This window comes from Palaemon carinicauda, chromosome 1, assembly GCF_036898095.1.
Source record: "Palaemon carinicauda isolate YSFRI2023 chromosome 1, ASM3689809v2, whole genome shotgun sequence".
Taxonomy (NCBI): Eukaryota; Metazoa; Arthropoda; class Malacostraca; order Decapoda; family Palaemonidae; genus Palaemon; species Palaemon carinicauda.
Genome location: NC_090725.1, coordinates 164,542,013 through 164,557,012, shown reverse-complemented (window position 1 = coordinate 164,557,012; position 15,000 = coordinate 164,542,013).

The window sequence follows — 15,000 nt, the reverse complement described above, 5'->3', positions numbered from 1 at the left end:
TCCATTGAGGAGAGTAATGAACATCACCGAAAGATTTTTTAAAAGAGCTTTATATATATATATATATATATATATATATATATATATATATATATATATATATATATATATATATATATATATATATATATATATATATATTATGTTGTATTTCTGTTTAGTACACCCCATGCCTATTCCAGGTTGGAGCGTCCTCCATATATCATAGACTAGTGAGGGTGAGTGCTCACCTACTCCCGGAGTGAGGAAGTTAGGGGGGGAGGATGTTCTAATTCGTGTATGTAGATGTCTTGTACGACAAGGTAAATGAACTCAACATTCATGAGTATTCAACAAAAACCTATGTCTCGGCATATTATTGCAAAGATTGCATTTTGGTAGTGAAGGGAGTTTAGTTGCCGGTGGGCGCTCGAGTTAACAAGTCCCTCACCTGAGAGGGTATTTGTGTACAGTGTACTTACGAATGAACCTTTTGTAAAATATGAAGAAAACCCTTATTACAACGTCTGATTATCCGTCTACATGGGGCATATATATATATATATATATATATATATATATATATATATATATATATATATATATATATATATATATATATATACATATATATTTGTATATATATAGATATATATATATATATATATATATATATATATATATATATATATATATATATATATATATATATATGGAGAAGCCCAGGGGGATTCGCTCTCCTCGATTATCCCTTGTTCCCTTAATTTACTAATTTCCCTTTCTATTTCTCCCTGGAAATTAATAAGTACCTTATAAGGCCTTGACCTGATCAGGTCCTCCTGCCCAGTTTCAATGCTAAAGGGAAATCGATCAATCCTCCCGGGTGGGTCATTTCCAATTACGATTAAATAGGAATATTTATTGACAATGTCACTAACTACAGGCAGATATAATTTTCGCGCTTGTATAATCAAATTCTGAGTGCGTTCGTCTTTGCGGGCTGGAGTTGTGGCTCCCAACATCCCATTATCAGCAATTTCACATAACTCTAATTCACACAGAGAATCACTTCCTAAAACAACTCTTATTTGTCAAATTAACTTCCATTATATCAGCTCTGTTCTCTTTTATTTCTGTCAAGCCCTCTAAAATCATATAGGCCTTGGTTCCTTCTGCAAGAGGGTGACACGGGGTCACAGATATGCTCGTAAGTGTCTGGAGAGACAACACTTCTCCTCTCTCAGGTACAGCTGTTACCTTAGTTACATGTCTCTCCGAGCTAACACACTCACTTACCGTCTCATGACTTTCTATCAGCAAAATGCACCCTCCTGATTCTACTGTTATTGTATCTTTTCCCCCCAAAATGCAAATTTGATTATTAAAGATAAAATCAGTTCCTAGAATAGCCTTAATTCCTTGAATTCCCAAGGTGGGTAAGTTAAAAAAATCATGTATAAACTTCACAGACCCCACCTTGAATTTGACGATTGTTGTATGGTTTAAGTGTAGTTTATTTCCTCCTGGCGTGTCAAGAACAATGGATGCCACTGGCTGTCATGGATTTGAGGAGAATTTTTTTTCAATCATTGAAACACTGGCTCCTGTGTTGATCAGTGCTCGAATGGATTTATCTGGTATGTCAACTGTCACTGCTAACATTCCTAGACGGCCATTACGAGATATGGGGCACAAGCCAATGACCTCAGCTGTAATACCGCTGCCCCCTAGTGCTGCGGGGGTGAGGTCGGGGGTACCAATGGAGGGCCCAGTGCCTGCTCTGTCACGTCTTTCATCACTGCTTCCTCGCCTACTGCTTGTGATGTCATGCGGGGGGCATCGAACTCCCTCATCTCCCCCTTCCTCTATTTCCTTTTCCTCGGATGTTGGGTGAGGGAGTTGTGCGTGTGCCACAGCCCGCCCGCCCTGAGCGTATTTTTTTTAGCACTCTCGAGATAGATGACCGTAGGCTTGACAGGTGTAACAGCGGGGGGATCCTTGGGTGGGACACTCCACTCGTCGGTGCCCCTCTCCCCCACAGTGCCAACAATTGAAGACTTTGCTAATCTGCTGACTGCATTCCCCCTTACCTCTCTTCTGGGGTCGACTGCCTCTCATGGCTGCCAACTTCTCGGAATCGGCTCCGTTATTCTCGATCATTTTTTTTCTGGCAAACGGTCTAAACTTTTTTTTATCGCACTCACTACGTCTGCTAACGAGCAATTGTCATCGAACAAATAACCACATAAATACGGGTTTACTAATCTGCGCATATGTTACGGGCAATTGCTTTTTTGTCACCTTCTGGGAGATCAGCACTCTGGGTAGCAAACAAATCGTAACCGTGAAAAATGCGAATTGCAAAACTAAGAACGGATTCACCTTCCCGTATTTTGGGTTTCTAATTATCTTTTAGGTCTCCCTTCCTCGCATCAGGCAAGGCATACTTTTCAATTAAGCATCGTTTTATTTCAGTATAACTTCTTAAACTGTCTTGCGGCTAACACATTACCTCCATATCCGGAGCATCTTTCAGCAATCTAATTACTTGAATAGCTTTTTCTCTTTCCGACCACCCATATGTAGCTACTTCAAAGTCTATCAAAAACACTTCAATCGATTGAAACCCTTCATTAGGCTGTTGATCATCAAAAGGCCTAACACTTGCCTGGAGTTCTGGCAAATTTCGAACTAAGATTTACGTATCTTCACTCAGCTGTGAATGTGTACTTTCCTTTGTGTGTGTTTGAACTTCGTTCATGTACGTCGGATATGCTGTGGTTGTGCGCCGCTCCTGTACTCGTTCCACCAATAGTCTGTTCATTAAGTGTTGTAAGTTATCTAACTTATTTTCCAATTCTTGCATTCTAATTTCCTGTCTATATCCTTCTTCGGCAATACTATATCCCACTGCTCCTTCGTTCATATATCGTGCAGCAGCAGCGTATGCTATGTTAGTCCTTGTGCATCTAGGCATCTTGAACTTTCATTTTACCGGCTCAAAGAACAACTTCACTCACAGCATACACAAAAGAAGTATTATTTTACACCTGACACCATTATGACCCACGTAGACGGATAACGAGAGGTCGGGATATGGGTTTCCATCATTTATTACAAAAGGTTCGGTCAAAAGTATACGGTACACAACTACCCTCTCAGGTGAGGGACTTGTCAATCCGAGCACCCACAGGCAACTAAACTCCCTTCACTTTAAAAATGCAACCTTTGCAATAAAATGCCGAGAAATAGGTTTTTGCGGTATACTCAGGAATATTGACTTCATTTACCTTGCCGTACAAGACATCTACACACATGAATTAGGACATATATATATATATATATATATATATATATATATATATATATATATATATATATATATATATATATATATATATATATATATGTATATATATATATATATATATATATATATATATATATATATATATATATATATATATATATATATATATATATATGCATATATATATATATATATATATATATAAATAGATAAATATAGATATATAATAATATATATATATATATATATATATATATATATATATATATATATATATATATATATATATATACATATATATATATATATATATATATATATATATATATATATATATATAATATATATATATATATATATATATATATATATATATATATATATATATATATATATACATATATATATATATATATATATATATATATATATATATATATATATATATATATATATATATATATATATATATATATATATATATATATATATATTTATATATATATATATATATATATATATATATATATATATATATACAGTATATATGTATGTATATATATAGATATATATATATATATATATTTATATATATATATATATATATATATATATATATATATATATATATATATATATATATATATATATATATATATATATATATATATATATATATATATATATATATATATATATATATATATATATATATATATTTATATATATATATATATATATATATATATATATATATATATATATATATATATATATATATATATATACATATATATTGTCAAATTAACGTAATTTGTTGCTTGTTTGTTTTCTTAAATCAGCCTTGTACTTTAGGTTTAAGTGCTCTATTATATTCAGTCCAGTAACTGTATTTTTTATTTTTTTACGTTAACGTAAAGGTGGGTACACACACGCGAACCGAACCTTGTATGCGTAACTGTGTTACGCATATACGGTTACAAGGTGTCAAAATGTTGAGGACGAACCGTAACCGCGTTAAGCACGTAACTTCATTGAAATCCACTGCGATCATCAGTCTGTCCTCCTCCCTTCTCATAGACGCTAACAAGCAAGTCATCTTCTTCTTGCATTCCACCATCGATTTTCCCGTTTTTTGTGCTCTATCTATCCATGCATCATTGCGACGTATTTTGTTAAAATGGTTCGGGTGTTTTGCATACCAAAGTAAAGTCTTTTCTTCGTAATAACTAATAAACTGAAGGACCTCTTCCTCACTCCAATCAGCCATGGTACACATATACGTACTGACTGACCAAAACAAGGGACTCTTCTATGGACGGCCTTATTCATAGTCGGTGTCAAGTTCAGCCACCTCTGTTGATACGCGTGCAATACAGGTCCCGTCCACACGTTGCGTAACGTGCAAAGAGACCTCCCTTTGATTCGGGGCCCAAAAACCGACAATTGCCGGGACGGAGGGCGAACCGAGCCTCGAACCTCGCGGGTTCGGGGTTCGGGTTCGAGGAACCGTCCACACTTGCGTTTTTGTTACAAGAATTGGTTACAATACAAGGTTCGGTTCGCATGTGTGTACCCGCCTTAACGTTCAGTGTTTTGCTCAGTGATTCATCCTCTTGTTGTCAATTGCCTAACTATCGTGTTAACGATTGTTTTTATTTTGTTTTTGAGTTGGAATGGAACTTTAGTGCAGTGAGTGGAGGCTGGGCTAAGGCAGTTCGGGCCTGTATAAGCTTCTGGACGTACGCTCTTTTGCTGGCAGACTTTTGGAGATTGATATTACGCCTTTTTGGAGGAATACTCCGACGGACCTCCCTTGGAAGTGGTTTTCCGTAGATGTGCTGGGCCATCTGCGGCGTATGTGCATTGAGGAGTGTGATCACGGCTGTGATATCGCAGGTTACCGTCACTTGCGACACCTGTACTCCTGATTCACGCCGGAGGATTTGGCGGAAGACGTGGTCGACGCTGTCCCATCACGTAGGAGGCGTTGCGCCAACCACTATCCTGTCCGTCTTGAGCTGCATGTCTAGGAGAGCTAATGGCTCGTGAGGAGGCCTGTAGGGAGGAAATTGCCAGGTAAGACGTGATTTTCCTGTGTTGTTCCTCGGAATTGATGCCAACCCCTGAGTCTACCTGGACAATTTGTGTGCTCCCTCGTATATCTGCTGGGAGGTTGAGGAGACTCCTGTGCACTTCGTTATACGCGAGGGTTTGTGTATATAATGATCAATCACATTTATATGTATTATGATATGTTAAGTTGTTGGTATTGGGTTAGTTTTAAGTTTAGTACAAACACGGTTAGGTAGGAGATTTAAGGTTTTCCTGTCTTTATTTTCTCTAGTCTTCCTTCAATCATATAATTATAGGCTAGTGGTTTTGGGCCTGTATTATTATTACTTGAGCCTTTGGCATGTTATGTCCTTTCTTTGCTTTGTTAGGGTTAGCTTCTAAGTATTGGGTTTCTTTGTGAGCCCGTTATTGTTATTGCTCGTATTTACTGTTAAGTTTGCATACAAGGCTTATTTAGCATTAAGTGTATTATGTAATTAAATAGTGTTTATTTTATTCTGGTGTTTGTTTCTACATTCCTCATACCCTGTGTACTTTCTTACTTCCTACGATCCCTGTAAGTATTGAAGTATAAAGAACCTGTATTATGGCCAAAGAGGTCGTAGCATATATATATATATATATATATATATATATATATATATATATATATATATATATATATATATATGCATAAATATATATGCATAAATATATATGTTATATATATATATATATATATATATATATATATATATATATATATATATATATGTATGTATATATATATATATATATATATATATGAATATATATATATATATATATATATATATATATATATATATATATATATATATATATATGTATATATATATACTTATATATATATACATCTATATATATATATATATATATATATATATATATATATATACTTATATATATACATCTATATATATATATATATATATATATATATATATATATATATATATATATATATATATATATATATATATATATATATATATATATATATATACACACACTTATATATATATATATATATATATATATATATATATATATATATATACTGTATATATATAAGAAAGTACTGCCTACGATCCCTGTAAGTATTGAAATATAAAGAACCTCTATTACGGCCAAAGGGGTCGTAACAAATTTGGCGACCGTGACAGGATCGTACGCGGGTGTGCACAGAGTTTGAGTTTGTGGAGCAACTCTGGGATAGATTACAATATTTGATTTGGTTTTGTTGCTTGCCTTACTTCCCCCCCCCCCCCCTTGTAGGTAATTCTTTATGGCAGACTTTGTTTTTGACCCAGCCGAATTTTTAGGTTCTTCTGACTGTATCAAATATCTAGCTATCTTAAGTAAGGAGCATTTAAGGAGTTGTGCTCGTTGGTTAATATTTATTTTAGACCCACGGACACTAAGGCTCAGTTGTTGTTGTCTGTTGAGGCGATGGTGGCTCGTGGTATAGCCGAGGGTGAGGATTTGGCTAGAGCTATGGTTGGCGGAAGTTCTGATGATGAGAATTCTCTTGATGAGGTCAGTGTTAACCCGGGGCTGTCACTATTTGAGGACCACCCTCGTACTGGTGTTATTTATACTGGTCTAGGTAATTTAACCCTGGATAGGTACGGTGGGTCGTACGCGACCCCGAGCGTCAAAAAAAAAGAGGTTTTTCTCACGTGACTCACCCCCGTGACTGAATTTGTGGGTGATCGACCTGCAGGAGGTGTCTCCCCTACACGCTCTAGTAGTGTCCAGATGTGCATTGCTGTAGCTGTACTCCTTCCCCGATTTCTGAGACGCGTCGGGGTCGAGCGCGACCGAGTTTACCCTTCTAAGGTAATTTGCATAATTATCAAAGTTATGACGTATTATGAAATTGTTGTAGAATGGTGCAACTTGTATAGGTTATCAGTTGTGGAAAGTCTTGGTGGATTGTTTGGCTACCATGTGCATGATTTTTTTTTAGTTAAAATGTCGTTCATCACCACGAGGACCATTTTACCGCGAGTGCCCCTTTTTCATTTTTTTTCATTTTTTTGCCAAGTCATTTTTCCGTAAGATATTGCCAAATAGTGTCGTAAAACTTTTGCTTGTTTAGTGTTGGAAAGTGTGTCTAGATGATCTGGCTACCCATGCGTGACTTTGTTTTTGTCAGATACGACGTAGTTATTGGTATATTGGGTATTTAACTGCGGTTGCCAATTTCTGTTTTTTTTTCAATATTTGTAAAAAATTTTACGTAGTAAGGAATTGCCGTATATTATTCTTTTTTTTTCATGTTTATGTGTTAGAAAGTGTGCCTTGATGGTTGGGCTAACACGTGCATGTCTTTTTTTTTTTATCTGAGATGCCGTATATTAGAATGTTGGGCATTTTACCGCGAGTGCCCCTTTTTCATTTTTTTTCATTTTTTTGCCAAGTCATTTTTCCGTAAGATATTGCCAAATAGTGTCGTAAAACTTTTGCTTTTTTAGTGTTGGAAAGTGTGTCTAGATGATCTGGCTACCCATGCGTGACTTTGTTTTTGTCAGATACGACGTAGTTAGTGGTATATTGGATATTTAACTGCGGTTGCCAATTTCTGTTTTTTTCAATATTTGTAAAAATTTACTACCTAGTAAGGAATTGCCGTATATTATTGATTTTTTTTCATGTTTATGTGTTAGAAAGTGTGCCTTGATGGTTGGGCTAACACGTGCATGTCTTTTTTTTATCTGAGATGCCGTATATTAGAATGTTGGGCATTTTTCCGCGAGTGCCCCGTTTTATTTGTTTTGCATTTTTTTGCTTAGTCATGTTACCGTAAGGAATTGGCAAGTAGTGTCGCAAAACTTATATTTTTATAGTGTTGGAAAGTGTTTCTAGATGATCTGGCTACCCATGCCTATTTTTTTTTTAGCCAGATATGGCGTATATATAAGTATGTATTCGATTTTCCTTTGATTGCCATTTTTTTCGTTTTTTCCCATTTCTTTCAAAATTACTACGTACTAAGGAACTATCACAGAGTAATGATTCATTTAGATTTTTATTTGTCGGAAAATGTGCCTTGATGGTTTGCCTAGCACGTGGCTGAAATTTTGTTTTTCTGAAATGCCGTATATTAGAATGGCCATTTTTCCGCAAGTGCCCCTTTTTATTTGTTTTGCATTTTTTTGCTTAGTCATGTTACCGTAAGGAATTGGCAAGTAGTGTCGCAAAACTTATAATTTTATAGTGTTGGAAAGTGTTTCTAGATGATCTGGCTACCCATGCCTATCTTTTTTTTTAGCCAGATATGGCGTATATATAGGTATGTGTTCGATTTTCCTGTGATTGCCATTTTTTTCATTTTTTCCCATTTCTTTCATAATTACTACGTACTAAGGAACTATCACAGAGTAATGATTCATTTAGATTTTTATTTGTCGGAAAATGTGCCTTGATGGTTTGCCTAGCACGTGGCTGAATTTTTTTTTTCTGAAATGCCGTATATTAGAATGTTAGCCATTTTTCCGCGAGTGTACCTTTTTATTTGTTTTGCATTTTTTTGCTTAGTCATGTTACCGTAAGGAATTGGCAAGTAGTGTCGCAAAACTTATAATTTTATAGTGTTGGAAAGTGTTTCTAGATGATCTGGCTACCCATGCCTATCTTTTTTTTAGCCAGATATGGCGTATATATAGGTATGTGTTCGATTTTCCGGTGATTGCCATTTTTTCGTTTTTTCCCATTTCTTTCAAAATTACTACGTACTAAGGAACTATCACAGAGTAATGATTCCTCTAGATGTTTATTTGTCGGAAAATTTTGTTTACTTCTTTTTTGATTGAATATCATCAAATTTTTTTAGCTAAAATATTATATTGTTTCACATTTTTGTTTTTTTTTCGATTTTATTTCCCTTCAAAAAATTTTTTTGGGGTCAGAATTTTAATTTTATAGTCGTAAAATAATCGACAATTATCCAGCAACCCACCATACAATTTTTTATGCATATCCAATAATAATTAGATTAGTAAATAACACCTTGAAATTGACACCCTTCCTGCATTTCAAGTGGCAGATTAGGGAGTCTGAGTCAGTGTGGTTGGCGGCCATTTTGTGGACATATCCGAAGCGTAAGTTGCCCTATCTATATATATTCTTGTTCCCTATAGAATTTGTGATATTTTGGTATGTTTTTACCTGCATAAATATCATATTATATATTAAATATATGTATTTTTTTACGAAATTTCTAAGTACTCAAAAAATTACCTTTAGATATGGCCCCTGATATAAATGTAATTTACAAAATAATGAAGATTTTTTACATATTTCTATTTTAGGATAACATATGTTTATTCCCTAAAAAATTTAGCCACTTCCTATTTCATTTGGGTACCCAAAAAAATTCATGAAATTTGGACAAATGTTTTTGGCCAAAAAAAGTTACCCTTTTTTTCTCATTTCAGATCTTCACCTCCATGGGTCTGACTTCATCCAAAATACATCAAGATGTGTCCTAAACATTCAAGAATCAATTCCTAAATGGATTTGTGTATATATGTATAAACTTTTTTTTTTATGAATTTTTATGTCAGGTCTTTTTTTTCTACTTAATTTTTTAAAATATTTATAATAAATAGTTTTTCTGCAGATGAGTAGTATTTATCTTTACAGTTGTTTTAAGCATTCATTGAAGTTTTTTTTGGCAAAAGAAAAAAAGAGGTTACTGCAAAAACTGATTTTTCAATAATTTTTTTTGGCGTCGGGGTCGTTCGCGTCCGAGTATACCCTTAAAGGGGTGTCCGAGGAGCGTACCTATCCAGGGTTAACCGAAAAAACTAGAATTTCTAATAACCCCTTTGTAGAGGTAGAATCCTGAAAATTTAGACCTTAGCATAATCTGTAAAAAAATAGAATTATTGAAGGTATAATTCGAAGAGTTGGAAATGGCTAGAATTAACTTAGACTTGGCTAGGTTACGAGCGAACCCTGGCTTTAATAGTACTCCCACCGGTCCTTTTTCAGATAGGTTTAACATAAGTGCGGCATTAAAGTTAGTGCCAGTGTTTGAGGGAGATAATGTGCCGGAGTTCTTTAAGGCATTTGAGCGGGTGGCCACTAGATTGTCTTGGCCCACTGAGATGTGGACTGTATTAATTCAATGCAGGTTAGTAGGCAAGGCCATTCGCCAATATAATGCTTTGGAAGAGAGTGTAGCCAGAGATTATAGTAAAGTTAAGGCGTTGATTCTCAAGGCGTATGACTTGGTCCCTGAGGCTTATCGCCTGAAATTTAGGAATTCTATGAAGCCCAATACTATGTCCTATGTGGAGTATGCCCATCTTAAGGAGGATCAGTTTGACGACTGGGTAAAGAATCGTCAGGTGGTCTCCTTCTCCTCCTTGAGTGAGCTCATGCTACTTGAGGAGTTTAAGAAAACTTATAGTAAAGAACTCAGGATTCACCTGGAGGAGGTTAAAGCATATAGCTTAAGTAAAGCTGCTCAGATAGCTGATGAGTTTGTGTTAACACACCGTGTAAGTAGTAGTAGCTTTAGTCCATCAGCCTTTAAATCCCAGTCTGCCAGTCCAAATAATAATTGGAGATCCAATAACCCCATTAAAACGAAGGTTGAAGCTAGCCAAGGAAATAACACGAGTGGAAGGAACACTCGGGTGTTTTCCCAGGGTAACCAAAGTTCTAATAATGTTGGTAGAGCTAGGGAAACTTGTTTTTGGTGTCAGGAGCAGGGGCACTTTCAAGCTCGGTGTCCTGCCCGGATGAGGTATCTCCAGCAGAACGGAAGGGGAGGTAAAAATGTCCCCGTATCTTTAATAGTCAATGCCCCTACTACCCCTAATAATGAAGTTGAGTGTTCCCCAGAAACTGAAGGAAGGGTTGAGTTTAGTGGTAGTGGAGGTGAAATAAATCAATCACCTACTAGCTCTCCTTTGTGACTTTTTGACAAATATATTTGGCCTGGCAGTTTGGTTATTGATAGTAAAGTTGTCATAGTGAACTTTTTGAGGGACACTGGGTCCGCTTGATCATTGGTCTTGTCAAGGGTGTTGAAGGATGTTGGTGTGAATTCTGGAAATTGTGGTCCTGGGTGGGTTCCCTGATACAGTGGTTTCTGCACCATTGGTGGAAGTAGAGGCATTCTTCCCAGGGTATCACAAGGTGACAGAATTGGCAGTGGTAGAAAAGCTCCCCATCCTTGGTATTGACGGCATTTTGGGAAATGATATGTTGGATGACCAAGGTAATGAAATTTTCCCAATAGTGTCCGTAACTGCAAGTCCTGTGGCAATTACTACTCAAGCTTCTGCAAAGGCTGCAGCTGCCTTACAGAATGAGGATAATTTAAACTTTAGTAGTTTAGAGGTAGATGTAGAGAGACCCGGGTCTGTAGGTAGTGGTAGAAGTAGTTTTATAGATAAAATATTTAAACCTGATTGTGACCGTGTAAGCTTGATTGAAGGTCAGAAGGCTGAATTCAATCATGAATTAGGAGGTACAGATGATTTAACAAAACCAAGGTTCTGTGTGATTAGAGGTTTGTTGTATAGAGTTAGTCGTCCTGTGGATCATGGCTTGAACCAAACCTCTCGGGTAGAACAGATTGTGGTACCTTCAAAATATCAGAATGATGTCCTTAGTTTAGCTCATGAGGATTCCTTTTCTGGTCATTTTGGAGTTTGTAATACACATAGTAGATTGGCAAAATATTTTTGGTGGCCAGGATTGAAATCCTCAGTTTAGAAATTTGCAGGAAGTTGTGAAACATGTCATATAATGGGTAAACCTAATAAACTATTCCTAAAGCCCCTTTGCATCCAATTCCTGTAATTGGAGATCCTTTTGCAGAGTTAGTTGTTGATGTGGTTGGGCCTTTGCCCCGAACTAAATGTGGATTTACTTATCTTCTAACTATAATGGACAGAGCGTCTAGGTTTCCTGAAGCTTTTCCTATGAGGAAAATTACATCCAAAGTAGTGTTTGAGAGACTAATAGAATTTTTTTCCAGGTATGGTTTGCCTCGTAAAATTCAAACCGATTGTGGCACAAATTTTACGAGCAAAGTATTTAAAGGTAAATGTGCTGAACTGGCCATTCAGCATATTACCAGTGTACCTTACCACCCAGAGAGTCAGGAAATGGTGGGATGGTTCCACCAAACCCTCAAGTCTAATCTAAAAAAGTACTGTTATGACCAAGGCGAGGATTGGGATAAAGGTCTTCCCTTTGCTCTCTTTGCTATACGTAGTCATCCCAATTCTTCCACAGGTATAGCTCCATTTTGTTGATTTTTGGACATAAAGTACGTGGTCCGCTAGAAATTTTCCATGAGTTGCTAGAGGTTAGTCATAAGAAAGAATTGAATGTGGGTGAGTTCGTTGAGGACCTGAGGAGGAGATTATCAGCTGCCTGGAAATTTGCCCAGGATAATTAGGTGTTGTTTCAGGCCTCAATGAAGAGAAATTATGATAAGAAGAGTAAGACACGTCCGTTTGAGCCTGGTGACCTTGTTTTGGTTTTGAGTACAGACTCTGACAATCTTCTGGATCCTAGGTATAAGGGGCCTTGGAAGGTACTCCGGAAATTGTCTGATGTCAATTATGAAGTGGAAGCTCCTGGGACCAAATGAAAGTGTCGGATATTCCATATAAATAGATTGAAATCTTACACAGTTGGTAGACTTGATCCTCTAGCTATAGTATATGAGCCAGTGTCTCTAGTGTTAGACCACACATTAGAAGAACCAGGCGACTTGTTTTGTCAGGTATCATCAGATGCCCTTACAAGTAATATGCAAAATTTTGAAACTTAGAAAAGGGTTTGGAGCATCTGGAGGGTATCCAGAAGGATGACATGATGAAATTAATATCTTATTTTTCAGACTTATTTCAGGCTTCTCCAGGCTGAACGACCTTGCTCCGACATGATGTTGATGTAGGCAGTGCTTCCCTAGTCAAACAAAGTCCTTATCGATTAAATCCAGAAAAATGGGATATTGTCGAGAAGGAGATAAAGTATATGGTGGAGCATGATTTAATTAGACCTTCGGTAAGTCCTTGGAGCTCCCCTATTGTACTTGTTAAGAAACCTGATGGGCAGTTTCGCATGTGTGTGGACTACTGCAAGGTCAATGCTAATACAAAGAATGACTTTCCCTTTGCCACGTATTGAGGACTGTCTTGATCGGTTAGGACCTGCTAAGTTTATAACCAAATTAGATCTTTTAATGGGGTATTGGCAGGTTCCCCTATCTGATTGACCTCAAGAGATTTCCGCTTTTGTTACGCCATTTGGGCTTTTCGAATGTAAGGTAATGCCCTTTGGGATGAAGTTTGCAGCGTGTACCTTCTAGAGGTTGATGAACCGAGTAATATGTGGTCTGGAGGGTACAGAATTTTATATAGATGATTTGGTTATTTACAGCAATGACTGGCGGACTCATTTGGTGAGATTAAAGAAGGTATTTGAGGCCTTGAGAGCCGCTGGACTTGTTGTAAATTTGAGTAAATGTGAATTTGGTAAAGCCAAGGTGTGTTATCTAGGTCACGAGGTTGGTTTGGGTCAGGTTACTCCTAAACAAGCTAGCCTCGAGGCTCCATTAAATTTGCAAAGGCCACACAATGTTAGGGAGGTCCAGAGAATTTTAGGTATGTTGGGTTATTATACGAGATTCGTCAGGAACTTCTCTGACATTGCTCAGCCCCTTACTCAACTATTGCAAAAGGGACAAAAGTTTGTATGGTCTTCTCAGTATGAGGAATCTTTTTTAAAACTCAAAACTGTATTGATGTCTAACCCCATTCTAATGTCTCCTGACTTTTATTGTGGCTGTAGATACCCGTGATGTGGGTATAGGTGGAGTACTTTTTCAAAGACATGAAGATGGTGAAGTGCGTCTAGTATCATACTTTAGTCGTAAGTTGATGGATGCTGAGAGAAGGTATTCTACCATCAAGAAGGAGGCTCTAGCTTTAATTCATACCTTGTTTCATTTCAAACCATATGTTACCAATTTTTCCTTTCCTGTAGAAATTTGGACGGACCATAACCCTTTGGTGTTCATTGAAAGAATGAAAGGTTCAAATCAGAGGATTTTGCATTGGGTTCTTCAGCTACAGGAGTTTGCTTTAAGTATTAAGCATGTTAAGGGTGTTGATAACTGTATTCCTGACACCCTTTCTAGGATGTAAGTCTGGTCAGTTCTCTACTCGCCTCACCCTTCTCATTTCTCCTTCGGGTTTTGTATTGAAAAATTATATTTAAGTTAGTTGATTTTTTATCATATCTAAAATGGTGTATCGATTCGGGCTTTGTCTTAAGTTTGTTTCATTATGTTGTGAGTTTTGCTTCACCTTATTTTTGCCTTGCAGGATATTTTAGATTAGGTTGTCTTTATTTCCCTTGTAGGATGTTTTAGATTAAGTTGTCTCTTTTTTTCCCTTGTAGGATGTTTTAGATTAAGTTTTCTATATGGTTATTTTCTAGTATGTTATATGGTTGTGGTACTAAAAAAATTAATTCTATTTGAATAATATTCTTTTTTTTTGAGGGGGAGGAAGGTGTCAAATTAACGTAATTTATTGCTTGTTTGTGTTCTTAAATCAGCCTTGTACTTTAGGTTT